Raw genomic sequence first — 18,529 nt, forward strand, 5'->3', positions numbered from 1 at the left:
GTCACCTGGTATTTAACCCAGCTCTTATCTGGAATCCTTGCCTGAGCATCTTGTTCTGTCAGTTGACCTTTGGTCGCTGACGTGCCAGGTCCTTTCCTGTTCCCTGCCTTAAGGTATCAGTTCCCCTGTCTGAACTGTGTCCTGTCTGTGCACTCTAGCCAGCTACCTGTCTGAACTCGCTCTTAGCCTGTTCATCCTGCCTTCTAGGGGCTGCATACCTAGATCTGTTTCTGTGTTTGTTTGCCTGTCTGTCCGCCTTCCTGAGGCTGTATTTCTAGGCCTGTCTGAACACGCTCCTTGCCTGTTCGTCCCGCCTCTCTGGGAGCCGCATACCCAGACTCGCTCCTGTCTCTCGCTGCAGTGTCTATTTCTGTCCGAACACTCAGTTCCTGTCTGAACACTCTCCTACCTTTTACCTGTTTTGTTTATATGTCCGTACCTTCCCTTTTTCTGCAGAGTCTGTACCTGCTCCTAACTCCTACTCGTAGTCGCTGTACTTTCGTTTGTGAGTTTAGTGTCCATTCGCTACTTCATTGCAAGTATCTAGTGTGTATCTGGTTCTGCCTTTCCCTTCCTGTCTGTTCCGTGTGAACAGAGCCCTGTCCCCTCTGCTCCGCCTTGCTCACCGCTCCTGCGGTTTCCGCTCTGCTCTGACCCTTTGCTGGCCGCTCCAGGCGGCCTCGCTCTGCTCTGACCCTTTGCTGGCCGCTCCGGGCGGCCTCGCTCTGCTCTGACCCTTTGCTGGCCGCTCCGGACGGCCTTGCTCTGCTCTGACCCTTTGCTGGCTGCTCCGGGCGGCCTCGCTCTGCTCTGACCTTTTGCTGGCCGCTCCGGGCGGCCTCGCTCTGCTCTGACCCTTTGCTGACCGCTCCGGGCGGCCTCGCTCTGCTCTGTTTGTGCACCGCATCTGTGGTTCTGTTCCTGAGTCCCAGTCTGTACTGGGTCCTATCCACTCTGTGCTCCAACCCTTCGTACCTGCCAGTACCTCCCTGCCTGCATACCAGTCGTGCTTGCCAGTATCCACCCGTCTGCATACCTGCCGTGTCTGCCTGTACCCACCAGTCTGTGTGCCAGCCTAACCAGCCTGTTCCTGTATTCCCCGGTGTGGGTCAACAGCCGTGTCCGGGGTCTGAACTGGAGTAGCACCTGGTCCCTCTGCTCGGTCCCTCCTTGGAGCACTGGCGTCGTATGCCGTCTTTCGACCTTGGTCGGATCGGGTGGATACTTAGTTACACCCCTCCAGGCATTCACTCTCCAGTACGGTCCAGTGGAATCACTACATATACACGCACACGCCAGTCAGTCCGGGCATGTGCATTACAGATGGCCATTGCAGAACATTGTAATTGTTCCTCTGCATGAATGCCTGAGTAGATTTGGAGCGGTGTTTTGGATCATTGTCTTGCTGAAAGATCCATCCCCTGCGTAACTTCAACTTTATCACTGATTCTTGAACATTATTGTCAAGAATCTGCTGATACTGAGTGGAATCCATGCGTCCCTCAACTTTAACAAGATTCCCGGTGCCGGCATTGGCCACACAGCCCCAAAGCATGATGGAACCTCCACCAAATTTTACTGTGGGTAGCAAGTGTTTTTCCTGGAATGCTGTGTTTTTTTTGCCGCCATGCATAACGTCTTTTTGTATGACCAAACAACTCAATCTTGGTTTCATCAGTCCACAGGACTAGTGTTGAGCCACCCCCGTAGTGTTCGAGTTCGGTTCGGTTCGTCGAACACCCGTGTGTTCGCCGAACTGTTCGTCGAACTGTTCGTCGAACACCTTCGAACACCATTAAAACCAATGGCAGGCAAACAAAAACACATAGAAACACATAGAAAACACCTTCAAATGTGTCCAAAAGCTGACAAACTGCTCAGAAGACACAACTAACACATGGAAAAGTGACAAGTACATATAGTCATGCGAAAAGAAAAGAGGTGGAGGAGTAAAAGGAGGGGGAGACACAGATATAGGCATGTCATGCCCTTCTAAAATCCAAAAAGTGAGAAGCCGACACGTTCAGTCCGCTCCTGCCCGTGCCACCTCCGTGTCGCCGGGTTTGTGCCAGAGCCGCGGTGAACCCTGACGGCCAGCCCCCCTCTCCCAATACTGGTGCCTGTCCGCTGGTGGGTCGAGCGAGCCCCCCTGTGGTGGAGGCAGCTCTAAGCTTTTTAATTTAAATTGTCTCTCTAATTTGAATGAATACACTTTAAATCCATTTACAAGGATCTATTGGAGGGCAAGTGTCATGCCAGCAGCCGCGTAATTCCAGCTCCAGTAGCGTCCACTAAAGCTGCTGCAGTTAAAAAGCTTTTATAAGGATCGAGCTCGGCTGTCCACCGCAAGGCATCCTACTGCCAGTCCCAGCCCCTATGCCTTGGGGTGCCTCCTGATGCTCTTCACTGAGTATCCCGTGGTCCCGAAGCATTTCCTTTGAAAAAATTAAGTGTCCAAACTACAGGTGGTGTAGCTTGCTTAACCGCCGGGATAATCCGCTGACTAGCAGACACTGCTACTAGGCACAAAGTATTTCCTGGGCTAGATGCAGTTAAAAATTTGTAATTAGATACTCTCGTTGGATGCTGAGAAAGCATTCCATAGAGTCTCCTGGCACGCCATATATGATTCTCTTAAAAAGCTTGGGGTAGGGGTCTAGGGGACCCTTTTATAGCCAAAATCACGGCCCTGTATCACAATACGTCACCTAGGCTGAAGATAAATGGAACTGTAGCACCCTGAGGGCTCGGTTGCTACAGAGGTATTGCACCTCACCCAGAGGTGTGATATCTCACTCTCAGGTAAGGATGGAGTGTGGATCAGGACCCGACACCTGCATGCATTACACCACATTGCCGTGGGGCAGGGCGACCAATATGCCTCTGAGATGGGCACGACAGTCCTTGTCCCTGGCTGGAGTGGGGGGAGGGAACACTGAGGAAGGGGAACCCTGTAGTGCAGGAGCAGGGAGGAAGCAGTTCCTGGGTGCATTGAGAAGGGAGTATAAAAGGTGGGCACCATCTTAGTTCAGTGCAGAGAAGTCTGAGCAGAAGTGGCAGGGAGCAGGGGCTCTGCATGAGCTCTGCTCCGGAGGCGGGCCTAGTAACAGAGGCCCAGGCCTGGAAGAGGGAGAAGGAAGGAAGAGGAGCGGAGAAGGCTCCAGGAACGAGAAATGAAGGGATCCCAGGGGTGCGGACGGGCGAGTCGCCACCGCACGCCCGAATCCACCTGCGTGGAGGGGTCAGGCCAAAGGGGGAGACAGGTCCCCGAAACTAGTGGAGGCAGGAAACGACCCTCAGCTAGAAACCGGAGGCTGTGACATTTTATGTGGCGCAGCCCCTCGCTACACCCGCTAGGAAGGCACCACATAGGGTCAGGGAAACTGGCGCCAAGTTTACCAAGAGGAGGCCCGAGGCAGCCGGACAGAAGGGTTGGTAAGAAAGGCCAGACAAAGGACACACAAAGGGGGTCCTGTGAAGCGCTCCAAAGTTATCTGGGAGTTGTCTGAGCCCCTCACCTGGTGAGCACAGTACGACGTGGGCAGCCGTTACCTGCAGATGTGGTTTGGATAATAAGAACTGTGAGTAAAGGCCCTGGACTGCATCACTGACTCCGTGTCGTTACTGCTGCTGCCCTGCACCATCACCCCCATCCTCCGCATACACTGCCCTGAGGCTATACTCCTCCCATGGGGAGTTATGCTACGCTCTGCTGCACCCACAACACCAGCCTCAGCGGTCTGCCCTGCAGCGGCGGTTCACTCTGACCGCAATCCACGGGTGGCGTAGTCGGACATTTAAACATCAAAACCACATAAATAGTTCCGCCACTGGTTTGACCACCCTGAGCCATGGAACCGGGTCGCCGCCACGAAGACTACAACCACCAGCATCCACCAAAAAGGGTCCGGCTCCGGGTGTCCCAAGGCCCAGGGGGTGCATCAGAACATTTTCATCACCTTTCACAATCACCAATGGGACAAGGCAGGGATGTCGTCTGTCCCCTCTCTTATACATCCTAGTGACAGAGCACCTGCTCTCATCAATTCGCCATAACCCCAATATTAGGTGGACTGAGGTGGGAGGCACCGAGTACAAGTGCTCTCTATTTGCTGATGATGTCCTAGTATATATCACTCAATCACATATATCCATCCATGCTGTTATGGCTGAAATAGATCACTTTGTTACATGGTCAAATTTTAAAATCAATGCAGCGAAGTCTGAGGCCCTCGATGTCTCCCTCCCCAAATCCATATAGGATTCCATCCAGTCCAACTTTCCCTTTGCCTGGCCCTCACAGGGTATCAAATACTTAGGAATTCCTATTCATAGAGACCTCTCCCATCTATGTTATCTTAATTTTGGGCCCTTTATTGAACAACTCCATACAGACCACGGTTGGCAAGTTAGAACTGTAAGATTCACTACGTGAACCACTGGTGTTTTGTGGAAAAGCACATGTACACTGTGTTCCAAATTATTATGCAAAAAGTGTTTAGGAGTGATAAGGGAAGAATTTGTTTGTTTGTCAGTTAAACTCATTGATGGTGATGTGTGTCAGGGCTCTTTATATCACTGTAAGCAATTGCAGACACCTGTGCTAATTAGTTTGGCAGGTGTGTCCAATGAAAGGCAAGACTACTTAAGAAGGCTGTCTCACATTATTAAGCAGCCTACATTTTCTGCCAAAATGGGAAAGAAAAAGGATGTGTCGGCTGCTGAGAAGCAACAAATTGTGGAGTGTTTAGGTCAAGGCATGACTACAATCAACATTGTGCGATGATCAGGATGAAGTGTCTTGGCAATCAAGAAGGATGTAGCTGATTCACAGTACACACGTGTGCGTGCTGATATGGGCAAATTGAGGACTCTTTCCTACAGGCAATTACGTCAGGTTAAAAGAGCAGCGGCAAAAAAGCCTTGTCATAGCAGCAGACAAGTTTTTGAAGCTGCTGGTGCCTCCAACGTCCCCCGAACAACAAGATGCAGGGTCCTTCAGAGGTTTGCAGCTGTGCATACGCCATCCTGTCGACCTCCTCTATCCACTTCACACAAGCAGAAACGGCTCCAGTGGGCCAAACATTACATGAAGACTGATTTCAAAACTGTTTTGTTCACGGATGAGTGCCGTGCAGCGCTCGATGGTCCAGATGGATGGAGTGGAGGATGGCTGGTTGATGGACACCCCACGCAAACACGGCTACAGCGCCAACAAGGAGGAGGTGGAGTAATGTTTTGGGCTCTAATCATGGGGAGAGAGATTGTCGGCCCCTTTAGGATCCCTGAAGGCGCTAAAGATGAACTCCATAATGTATGTGGATTTTCTCAAACAGCACTTCCTGCCATGGTTCAAGAAGAAGAACCGTGTATTTCACAGCAAGATCATTTTTTTGCATGATAATGCACCATCTCATGCTGCACATAAAACATCTGCATCTCTGGCTGATATGGGCATAAAAGGGGACAAACTTATGGTGTGACCCCCATGCTCCCCTGACCTCTACCCCATTCAGAACCTCTGGAGCATCATCAAAAGGAGTGTCTATGATGGCGGGAGGCAGTTCACATCTAAGCAACAGCTCTGGGAGGGTATTCTGTCCTCATGCAAAACAATTGAAGCAGAAACCATCCAAAACCTGACAAATTCAATGGACGAGAGAGTTCAGAAGCTCCTTTCGAACAAGGGGTCCTATGTGAAAATGTAACATCACCTAGAATAAAGTTTTGAGTTGAAAACTGTTTGATTTCAGTTTCTAATAACCTGCTAATGCTTATAATTTCAAAAATGACCATTTTTTTGGTCTTTATTAAAATGAAAAGGTTGATCGAAAAGTTTGGGGGATCTAAGAGTGTGGCAACCCAGTAGTCATGATTACTTCGAATTCTGACAATATGAGGGTCATGTTGCAGGTAGTGCAGCAAGAAGGCACTTATGTGTCTTGCGCATCTCGGAGCCCCAAAATTATTTTCCGGGCTAGATGCAGCTAAAAATTATTATTAATTTTAAATCTGGTGGAGCTTAGTATAGATGGCCTAATAGGATCAGTGCTGCACACTGCTACAAAGCCCAAATTATTTTCCAGTCAAGATACAGATAAACATGATTAGTAATTTTAAATCTGGTGGAGCTTATTATAGATGGCCTAATAGAATCAGTGCTGCACACTGCTACAAAGCCCAAATTATTTTCCAGCCAAGATACAGATAAACATGATTAGTAATTTGAAAGCTTAAAACGGTTGGTAGGGTGATTTTAACCAATCATCCATCTTTTACTCTCCCCAGGATGACACAGGGGTAGAAAAGTCGTTTCGGATCCATGATTTGTTCATCTTTATGAACGTGAGTCTGTCTACATTATCAGTGGAGAGCCGTGTGCGCTTATCTGTCAGCACACCACCAGCAGCGCTGAACACACGTTCAGACAGAACGCTGGCTGCGGGGCATGACAAGATCTCCAAGGCGTAAGTGGCTAGCTCCGGCCATTTATCCAGATTGGAAGCCCAAAAAGAGCAAGGGTCCAGTGACACAGTCATGGCTTCAATGTTTACTTGGAGATACTCCTGTACCATCGTCTCTAGGCGTTGACTATGTGTCAGACTTCTTGTCTCCTGTGGCCTTGCAAAGGATGGGCTAAAAAAGTGGTGAAATGATTCCGCAAAATTGATGTTACCAGCAGATACTGTGGTTCTGTTACGGTTTGAGTGCTGAACACTTGACGGTCCCACGGTTGGCAAGTTGGAACTGTGAGATTCACTACGTGCACCACTGGTGTTTTGTAGAAAAGCACATGTAAGATTCTGCAACAGTCTCTGCTGATACTCCTGCATGCGTGCATCCCTTTCTATGGCAGGAATAATTTCTGCAAATTTACTTTTGTACCGGGGATCTAACAGTGTGGCAACCCAGTAGTCAGGATTATTTCTAATTCTCACAATTCGAGGGTCATGTTGCAGGTAGTGCAGCAAGAAGGCACTCATGTGTGTTGCGCATCCAGGAGCACCAAGTCCCTGTTGTGTTGGTGGCGAGGTAACAATCATGCTTCCTTCCTCTGTCCTCTCCCCCCAACCTCGCACAACAGAAATGTGATCAAGGTCTCCCTCATCTGATGAGTCTTCCATCAGTTCGTCCTCCACTTCTTCCTGGGCTCCTGCACCTTCCTCACTAGTTTGGCTGCTACCATGCGCCCTGGTAAAACCATCTCCCTCACCCTCACATGCCTGCCGCCTTGGTGCTGCCGACCGTCTGGACCTTGCAGATGTTAGCCCTTCCGCATACAACTCCTCCCCCTCTACTTCCTCCACCTCCTCTTGTGCCACCACCTGACTCCGAATTCTGTTTAACATGTGCTCCAGCATGTAAATCACCGGAATAGTCATGCTGATAATGGCATCGTCAGCACTAAACATCTTCGTCGCCATTTCAAAACTGTGCAGAAGGGTGCATAGGTCCCTGATCTGAGACCACTCCTCCAGCGTGATTTGCCCCACCTCTGGATCTCGTTGGCCCAGGCTATACGTCAGAATGTATTGCACCAGGGCTTGTCGGTGCTGCCACAGTCGCTGCAACATGTGCAGAGTTGAATTCCACCGGGTAGGCACATCGCATTTTAGCCGGTGAAGTGGCAGGCCCAACGACTTCTGTAGAGATGTAAGTCACTGAGCTGCGGGATGCGAACGGCGGAAGTGAGCACACAGCGACCGTGCCCTCTGCAGAAGGCCATCTAGTCTGGGATAGTGGGCTAAAAATTGCTGGACAACCAGGTTCAACACGTGAGCCATACAAGGCACGTGTGTGACATTGCCCCGGCGAAGGGCCGCACCCAGGTTTGCAGCATTGTCGCACACGGCCTTCCCTGGTTTCAGGTCCAGTGGAGACAACCATTCATGAAATTGGTTCTCCAGAGCAGACCACAACTCCTCAGCTGTGTGACTCACATTTCCCAGACATTTCAAAGTAAAAACCGCCTGATAACGTTGAGCCCTACTGCCAGCATAGTAAGGAGGTGTGCAGGATCCCTTCTGCGCAGTTAGAAAGCTTGTGGCATGACCAGACAGGCTTTGGGTGCAGGTGGAAGACCGAGAGGAGGTTGAGGAGGCAGAAGCAGTGGAGGAACTTTGACATAAAGAGGATTGACGCACAACTCGTGGGGACGGCAAGACTTGGACAGCAGCCCCTTGTCCTGCTGTCACCATAGTTACCCAGTGCCCAGTCAGCGACATGTAACGCCCCTGTCCATGCCTACTCGTCCAAGTGTCTGTGGTGAAATGCACCCTGTCACACACAGAGTTTCTCAAAGAAGCGGTGATGTTGTGTGCGACATGCTGGTGGAGCGCAGGCACACCTTTCTTTGAGAAGTAGTGCCGACTGGGCATCTGGTACTGGGGCACTGCGACGGACATAAGGTCTCGAAAATCCTCTGTGTCCACCAGGCGGAAAGGCAGCATTTCTGTAGCCAAGAGCTTGCAGATGGTGAAATTCAACCTCTTAGCTTTCTCATGGCTAGGAGGAAATGGTCTTTTACTTGTCCACATCTGAGGGACCGAGGGCTGGCTATTGTGCTTAGACGGGGTTGATAAGGGTGTCCCCGGCAAACTGCCGGTCTGTGAGGAAGATGCAGGCGGACATGTTAGGTTGCCTTGATCCAAAGGTGGTGCTATCGATGTCGGACAGCGCTCAACACCAGCTGGTGTTACCACCTCCAAAGAAAATGATGACCTGCCAATCACGCTGGCTGTTGCGGGTAAAGAGGTGGCAGGTCTGCACCCCAAAACAGGTGTGACTGCTGTCCCCCCAGTCACAGAGGATGAAGAAGCCGCGGATGCACAAGATATGGCAGACGGTGGTTGGCCCGGCCGGCTAGGCCGCATTGTAGCACACTGAGCTTCCCACTGCAACTTATGCTTCATGTCCATGTGCCGGTTCATGCATGAAGTACTCAAACTATGTATTTTTTGGCCTCTACTTAGCTTTTGCTGACAAATGTTACAGATAACACGAGTTGGGTCATCTTTATCGATCTGAAAAAATGCCCAGGCTATGCAAAGCTTAGCACCCATGCGACCTGAAGAGCCACCACGACTTGTGGTGAGAGGCAGAGTTGTGTTTGAGGATGCAGTTGTTGACGTGCTTCCAGTACTACGTCTCTGTCCAGGAAGGCGCAACCTGACCTCGTCGTCACTAGCATCTTCCTCCACCTCCTCTGCTGACCTCATCTCTTGGATGACTGTGGGTTGACAGTAAGTGGGATCTCCAACCTCATCATCATCACCCTGTGCGTTATCACACCCGTCGTCCTCAGAGCCAACCTGTTCCTGCCCTGACAAAAAACTAAAGTTGTCGCTCCAATCAGGTATTTGAGTCTCATCATCGTCTTCCTCATTGTCTCCACCAACAGGAGTTACAGTTTGGGAATGAGGGTCTACATTATGGTCAGAACCTTCTGCGTCTGGTCCTGGATCCGACTCATAAAGATTCTGGGCATCAGTGCAGATCATTTCCTCGTCTGGATTCACAGAAGCGCTGGAGTCGACCTCTGATTCCCAGGCTATAGTATGAGTAAACAGCTCTGCAGACTCAACCATCTGTTCTACCTCATACTCAGACGGGCAGCTGGAGATTTGGGAGCTGTGAGGAAGCAAGTGCAATTGGGGTGACACCTTTGAGGACTGGAGTATTTGTGATGTTGAAGTTGATGTGGAGGAGAGCCCACTTAAAGGAGCACTTGATATCCGTTGAAGCACCTGCTGTTTTTGTGCCTCATCTGGAATTTGTAGCGATTGGCGTGGCCGTAAGAAAGGGATCTTATCACATTGTCCGCTAAAAGAAGTAGACATTTTAGTTTGGCTGGAAGATGGTCTTTCTTCTGCAGATGTTACTGTTGCTTTAACACCTACCCCACGGACACAACCTTTTTTCCCCTTCCCAACACGCCTATTCCCCTTTCCACCAGCAGCAGGCCTTTTTCCACTCATTTTGGTGGTTAACTAATTCACAACTCTGGAGTTGTTTGCACAAAAAAACAATGGATGGGAACCGAGCAGAGCTGAGTGGCCAAACTGTGGTATTAGGCCAAAACTATTGGCTGGGTTAGATGCAGAAAAAAATTATATTCAATTTGCAACCTGATGGAGGTCAGTATAGATGGACTAATAGAACAAGTCCCACACACAGCTAGAAGCCCAAATATTTTTTCAGAGGTAGATGCAGAAAAAAATTTATTCAGTTTGCAACCTGATGGAAGTCAGTATAGATGGACTAATAGAACAAGTCCTACACACAGCTAGAAGCCCAAATATTTTTTCAGAGGTAGATGCAGAAAAAAAATATATTCAGTTTGCAACCTGATGGAGGTCAGTATAGATGGACTAATAGAGAAATTCCCACACACTGCTAGAAGGCCAAATATTTTTTCAGAGCTAGATGCAGAAAAAAAATATATTCAGTTTGCAACCTGATGGAGGTCAGTATAGATGGACTAATAGAACAAGTCCCACACACAGCTAGAAGGCCAAATATTTTTTCAGAGGTAGATGCAGATAAAAATTATTTTTAATTTGAAGCCTGATGGAGGTCAGTATAGATGGACTAATAGAGAAAGTCCCACACACTGCTAGAAGGCCAAATATTTTTTCAGAGCTAGATGCAGACAAAAAATTATTTTTAATTTGCAACCTGATGGAGGTCAGTATAGATGGACTAATAGAGAAAGTCCCACACACTGCTAGAAGGCCAAATATTTTTTCAGAGCTAGATGCAGAAAAAAATTATATTCAGTTTGCAACCTGATGGAGGTCAGTATAGATGGACTAATAGAAGAAGTCCCACACACAGCTAGAAGCCCAAATATTTTTTCAGAGGTAGATGCAGAAAAAAATTATATTCAGTTTGCAACCTGATGGAGGTCTGTATAGATGGATTAATAGAACAAGTCCCACACACAGCTAGAAGCCCAAATATTTTTTCAGAGGTAGATGCAGAAAAAAATTATATTCAGTTTGCAACCTGATGGAGGTCTGTATAGATGGATTAATAGAACAAGTCCCACACACAGCTAGAAGCCCAATATTTTTTCAGAGGTAGATGCAGAAAAAAAATATATTCAGTTTGCAACCTGATGGAGGTCAGTATAGATGGACTAATAGAGAAAGTCCCACACACTGCTAGAAGGCCAAATATTTTTTCAGAGCTAGATGCAGACAAAAAATTATTTTTAATTTGCAACCTGATGGAGGTCAGTATAGATGGACTAATAGAGAAAGTCCCACACACTGCTAGAAGGCCAAATATTTTTTCAGAGCTAGATGCAGATATAAATTATTTTTAATTTGCAACCTGATGAAGGTCAGTATAGATGGACTAATAGAGAAAGTCCCACACACTGCTAGAAGGCCAAATATTTTTTCAGAGCTAGATGCAGAAAAAAATTATATTCAGTTTGCAACCTGATGGAGGTCAGTATAGATGGACTAATAGAACAAGTCCCACACACAGCTAGAAGCCCAAATATTTTTTCAGAGGTAGATGCAGATAAAAATTTTTTTTAATTTGAAGCCTGATGGAGGTCAGTATAGATGGACTAATAGAGAAAGTCCCACACACTGCTAGAAGGCCAAATATTTTTTCAGAGCTAGATGCAGACAAAAAATTATTTTTAATTTGCAACCTGATGGAGGTCAGTATAGATGGACTAATAGAGAAAGTCCCACACACTGCTAGAAGGCCAAATATTTTTTCAGAGCTAGATGCAGAAAAAAATTATATTCAGTTTGCAACCTGATGGAGGTCAGTATAGATGGACTAATAGAAGAAGTCCCACACACAGCTAGAAGCCCGAATATTTTTTCAGAGGTAGATGCAGAAAAAAATTATATTCAGTTTGCAACCTGATGGAGGTCTGTATAGATGGATTAATAGAACAAGTCCCACACACAGCTAGAAGCCCAAATATTTTTTCAGAGGTAGATGCAGAAAAAAATTATATTCAGTTTGCAACCTGATGGAGGTCTGTATAGATGGATTAATAGAACAAGTCCCACACATAGCTAGAAGCCCAATATTTTTTCAGAGGTAGATGCAGAAAAAAAATATATTCAGTTTGCAACCTGATGGAGGTCAGTATAGATGGACTAATAGAGAAAGTCCCACACACTGCTAGAAGGCCAAATATTTTTTCAGAGCTAGATGCAGACAAAAAATTATTTTTAATTTGCAACCTGATGGAGGTCAGTATAGATGGACTAATAGAGAAAGTCCCACACACTGCTAGAAGGCCAAATATTTTTTCAGAGCTAGATGCAGAAAAAAATTATATTCAGTTTGCAACCTGATGGAGGTCAGTATAGATGGACTAATAGAACAAGTCCCACACACAGCTAGAAGCCCAAATATTTTTTCAGAGGTAGATGCAGAAAAAAATTATATTCAGTTTGCAACCTGATGGAGGTCTGTATAGATGGATTAATAGAACAAGTCCCACACACAGCTAGAAGCCCAATATTTTTTCAGAGGTAGATGCAGAAAAAAAAATATATTCAGTTTGCAACCTGATGGAGGTCAGTATAGATGGACTAATAGAGAAAGTCCCACACACTGCTAGAAGGCCAAATATCTTTTCAGAGCTAGATGCAGATAAAAAATTATTTTGAATTTGCAACCTGATGGAGGTCAGTATAGATGGACTAATAGAGAAAGTCCCACACACTGCTAGAAGGCCAAATATTTTTTCAGAGCTAGATGCAGACAAAAAATTATTTTTAATTTGCAACCTGATGGAGGTCAGTATAGATGGACTAATAGAGAAAGTCCCACACAGTGCTAGAAGGCCAAATATTTTTTCAGAGGTAGATGCAGAAAAAAATTATATTCAGTTTGCAACCTGATGGAGGTCAGTATAGATGGACTAATAGAACAAGTCCCACACACAGCTAGAAGCCCAAATATTTTTTCAGAGGTAGATGCAGATAAAAATTATTTTTAATTTGCAACCTGATGGAGGTCAGTATAGATGGACTAATAGAGAAAGTCCCACACACTGCTAGAAGGCCAAATATTTTTTCAGAGCTAGATGCAGACAAAAAATTATTTTGAATTTGCAGCGTGATGGAGGTCAGTATAGATGGACTAATAGAACAAGTCCCACACACTGCTAGAAGGCCAAATATTTTTTCAGAGCTAGATGCAGAAAAAAATTATATTCAGTTTGCAACCTGATGGAGGTCAGTATAGATGGACTAATAGAACAAGTCCCACACACTGCTAGAAGCCCAAATATTTTTTCAGAGCTAGATGCAGAAAAAAATTATATTCAATTTGCAACCTGATGGAGGTCAGTATAGATGGACTAATAGAATGATGCTATGCCCAAAAGATTTTACTTCACTAGGTGCAGTAAAAAAATTGGTATTCTATACACAGGTGGTATATCTTGCAACACAGATAGGCTACTCCACTGACTAACACACTCTGCAATAGGCCAAAAAGGATTAGCTTTGCTAGATTCAGCCAAATGCTGTGAAAAAAACTTGCACAGCACTGGCACAGACCTGCCTGGCAAAAACTGATAGGAACTGATGTAACCTAGTCCTGAAAAGGACTGCAATTACAATTAGTCTTTACTTACACAATCTATCTATTTAAGAGCACAGACCTGCCTGATAAAAGTCATAGGAAATGCTGTAACCTAGTCCTTAAAAGGACTGCAATCACAACTATTCCCTACTCCAAAGCTATCTGTAGATTTGTGCGAAAATTGGCTTGAAATTAACAAGGTATAGCGCACACAGCAACAGCGGTGCCGTCTAGCACGCAGCTGCAGCAGTGAGAAAATGGTGGCGACGGGGAAAATGGCTTGGTCTTATAGGGCAAGGACACGTGACATACACTGCCAATGACACATGCCCTTGCTTGTGTGAAAAAAAGCACTTCACTCCGTGTGTGCGCTGCTGATAGGCTGACAGATTGCACCTCCCCACTGTAAATGCGGGAAAGAGAAAAAAAAATGGAGATCTTCATTATTCCTGCAGAGATCCATCCCCTGCCCCTCCCCCCACCCCGCTGTACACTCAAACTGCGTATTAACATTAATTTTCATCATTACTGAGAAAAAATCCAGTTATGATTTTGGTGCACGAACAGTTATCGAACATAACCTCGAACAGCCGAATTTTTCTCAAATCGTTCGTGTTCGCCGAACGGCTCGAACACCGCCCAAAACAGCTCGAATATGAGATTGGCGAATAGTTCGAGTCGAACAACGCTCATCTCTACACAGGACCTTCTTCCAAAAAGAAATTGGCTTCTCCAAATGTGTTTTTGCATACCTCAGCCGACTCTGTTTGTGGCGTGCTTGCAGAAATGGCTTCTTTCGCATCACTCTCCCATACAGCTTCTCCTTGTGCAAAGTGCGTTGTATAGTTGACCGATGCACAGTGACACCATCTGCAGCAAGTTGATGCTGCAGCTCTCTGGATGTGGTCTGAGGATTGTCCTTGACTGATCTCACTATTCTTCTTCTCTGCCTTTCTGATGTGTTTCTTGGCCTACCACTTCTGGCCTTAACAAGAACTGTCCCTGTGTTCTTCCATTTCCTTACTATGTTCCTCACAGTGGAAACTGACAGGTTAAATCGCTGAGACAGCTTTTTGTATCCTTCCCCTGAACAACTATGTTGAATAATCTTTGTTTTCAGATCATTTGACAGTTGTTTTGAGGAGCCCATGATGCTACTCTTCAGAGGAGATTCAAACAGAAGAACAAATTGCAAGTGGCCACTTTATGTAGCTTTTCTCATGATTGCATACACCTGGCTATGAAGTTCAAAGCTCAACGAGGTTACAAAACCAAAAAAAGTGCTTTAGTAAGTCAGTAAAAAGTAGGTAGGAGTATTTAAAACAAGAAAATGATAAGGGTGCCCATACTTATGCACCTGTCAAATTTTGTTTGAATGCAGATTGCATATTTTATGTTAGTACAATAAACCTCATTTCAAGGCAGAAACATTACTGAGTCCAACAGTTATTACATATATCAAACTGAAATAGCTGTTGCAAAAACACCAATTTTTATAAAACATTAAGCTTAAGATTAATAGGGGTGCCCAAACTTTTTCATATAACTGTACCTGCCCGGGAGGATTGTTGCCACGGTGTCTCTGTTTGAGCCAGAGGCCGGGGGAGGAGCATGGCATCAGAATCGGCGCATGCGCATAGCGCAATATCTGGCGCCATTTTAGTGAAGACACATTTGCAGTGTGTCTTCAACAAAATGGCACCAGGCAGCGAAGATGGGCACACGCGTACTCCGGTGCTATTTTGTTGAATACATTCTGCAAATGTGTCTTCACTAAAATGGCACCAGATAGTGCACTGATTCCGGTGCCATTTTATTAAAATATCCCAGGCAACGCACTGCAGGGGAGCAATGGAAAGGTGAGTAGGAGTGTTTGTTTTTATTGAATTGATGGAGGATGGGGGCAGCACAAAAGAGGACGGGGAGCAGGATGGGGGAAGCACATAACAGGATGGGGGCGCAGGATGGAGCAGCATATAACAGGATGGGGGAAGCACATAACAGTATGGGTTGAGCACATAACAGGATGGGGGAGCAGGATGGGAGCAGCACATAACAGGATGGACGCAGCACAAAAGAGGATGGGGAGCAGGATGGGGGCAGCACATAACAGGATGGGGGCAGCACATAACAAGATGGGGGAGCAGGATGGGGCCAGCACATAACAGGATGGGGGCAGCACATAGGATGGGGGAGCAGGATGGGGCCAGCACATAACAGGATGGGGGCAGCACAAAAGAGGATGGGGAGCAGGATGGGGCAGCACATAACAGGTTGGGGCAGCACATAACAGGATGGCGGAAGCACATAACAGGATTGGGGCAGCACATAACAGGATGGGGGTGCATGGGCCAGGATGGAGGCAGCACATAACAGGATGAGGGAGCATGGGCGAGGATGGGGGGAGCATGGGCCATGATGGGGGGAGCATGGGCCAGGATGGGGGCAGCACATAAGAGGATGGAGGCAGCACAAAACAGGATGGCGGATGCACATAACAGGACGGGGGAGCATGTGCCAGGATGGGGGGAGCATGGGCCAGGATGGGGGCAGCACATAACAGGACGCGGGCAGCACATAACAGGATGGGGGAGCATGGACCAGGATGGGGGCAGCACATAACAGGATGGAGGCAGCACAAAACAGGATGGGGGCAGCACATAACAGGATGGGGGGAGCATGGGCCAGGATGGGGGCAGCACATAACAGGATGGGGGCAGCACATAACAGGATGAAGGCAGCACAAAACAGGATGGTGGAAGCACATAACAGGATGGGGGCAGCACATAACAGGATGGGGGAGCATGGGCTAGGATGGGGGCAGCACATAACAGGATTGGGGGAGCATGGACCAAGATGGGGGGAGCACATAACAGGATGGGGGAAGCACATAACAGGATGGGGGAAGCAGGATGGGGCCAGCACATAAAAGGATGGGGGAAGCACAAAAGAGGATGGGGAGCAGGGTTGGGGCAGCACATAACAGGATGGAGGAGCATGGAATAGGATGAGGGCAGCACATAATAGGTTGGGAGAGAACATAACAGGATGGTGGAAACACATAGAATGGGGGCGCAGGATGGGGGAAGCACATAGCAGGATGGGGGGAGCACATAGCAGGATGGGAGCAGCACATAACAGGATGGGAGCAACACATAACAGGATGGGGGAGCATGGAATAGGTTGGGGGAGCACATAACAGGTTGGAGGAACACGTAATAGGATGGCGGAAGCGCATAACAGGATGGGGGCGCAGGATGGGGGAAGCACATAACAGGATGGGGAGAGCACATAGCAGGATGGGGGGAGCAGCACATAACAGGATAGAAGCAGCACATAACAGGATGGGGGAGCACGGAATAGGATGAGGGCAGCATATAACAGGTTGGGAGAGCACATAACAGGTTGGGGAAGCACCTAACAGGATGGGGGTGCCGGATGGTGGAAGCACATAACAGGATGGGAGAGCACATAACAGGATGGGGGAGCATGGAATAGGATGAGGGCAGCAAATAATATGCTGGGAGAGAACATAATAGGATGGCGGAAACACATAACAGGATGGGGGCGCAGGATGGGGGAAGCACATAGCAGGATGGGGGGAGCACATAGCAGGATGGGAGCAGCATATAACAGGATTTTGGCAGCACATAACAGGATGGGGGAGCAGGATGGGGTAAGCACATAACAGGATGGGGGCGCAGGATGCGGGCAGCACATAACAGGATGGGGGCAGCACATAACAGGATGGGGAAACACATAACAGGATGGGGGCGCAGGATGGGGAAGCACATAACAGGATGGGGGCGCAGGATGGGGAAACACATAACAGGATGGGGGCGCAGGATGGGGAAGCACATAACAGGATGGGGGCACAGGATGGGGGAAGCACAAAAGAGTATGAGACAGCACATAACAGGATGGGGAAGCACATAACAGGATGGGGGCACAGGATGGGGGAAGCACATAACAGGATGGGGGCGCCAGATGGGGGAAGCACATAACAGGATGGGGGAGCAAGGACCAGGATGGGGGCAGCACATAACAGGATGGGGAAGCACATAACAGGATGGGGGAAGCACATAACAGGATGGGGGCACAGGATGGGGGAAGCACATAACAGGATGGGGGAAGCACATAACAGGATGGGGGAGCAGGATGGGGGTAGCACATAACAGGATGGAGGAGAAGGATGGGGGCAGCACATAACAGGATGGGGAGCAGGATGGGGCAGCACAGAACAGGATGGGGGCAGCACATAACAGGATAAGGGAGCATAGACCAGGATGGGGGGAGCATGGACCGGGATGGGAGACCATATACCAATGAAAATGCTCGCCACCCGGGTGTAGAACGGGTTCAATAGCTAGTACAGTATATTAGAGATGCCAATCCAATGTATAAAATACTGGCGGGTTCAATGCCCTTCTGATACCATAACATCAACCAAAACATAGGCTTAGAATTGCCTCATTGTCAGCATTGTAGGTCTTTTTTATTTATAGAAGAATGCACTACATGACATAACTACAATACATTACAGGATACAAAACATAAGCACAAAACTCCAGAACAGAACAAGACGACACAAAACACCGAACTAGAAGCAAAATAAATTAACCAGAAATGGGAGAAGATTCGACCTACTGAGAAGGACAAAAACAAAAAAAATTAGAACAAAATGAAAGAAACAAAATAACCATCACCACAGGAATGTATACACTTTTTTTTTTTTTTTTTACATGAACAATAATAAATAATAAATGTAATAAAATCCTATAAAACCACCGGCCCAGCTTCATTCATACTCATTGCCAGCATTGTAAATACCCTAATGACATGTAGTGTGTAAAGAAGCTGAGCATTTGCTCCTGCACTGTTCTCCTATATGTATGACTTGTCAGTAAGTGTGGGGTAGATGCCAGAGCAATTCTCTGTCTTATCTGTCTTATACAGT

This window comes from Phyllobates terribilis, unplaced genomic scaffold, assembly GCF_046119375.1.
Source record: "Phyllobates terribilis strain yellow unplaced genomic scaffold, ASM4611937v1 Scaffold_1__5_contigs__length_1240528914, whole genome shotgun sequence".
NCBI lineage: Eukaryota > Metazoa > Chordata > Amphibia > Anura > Dendrobatidae > Phyllobates > Phyllobates terribilis.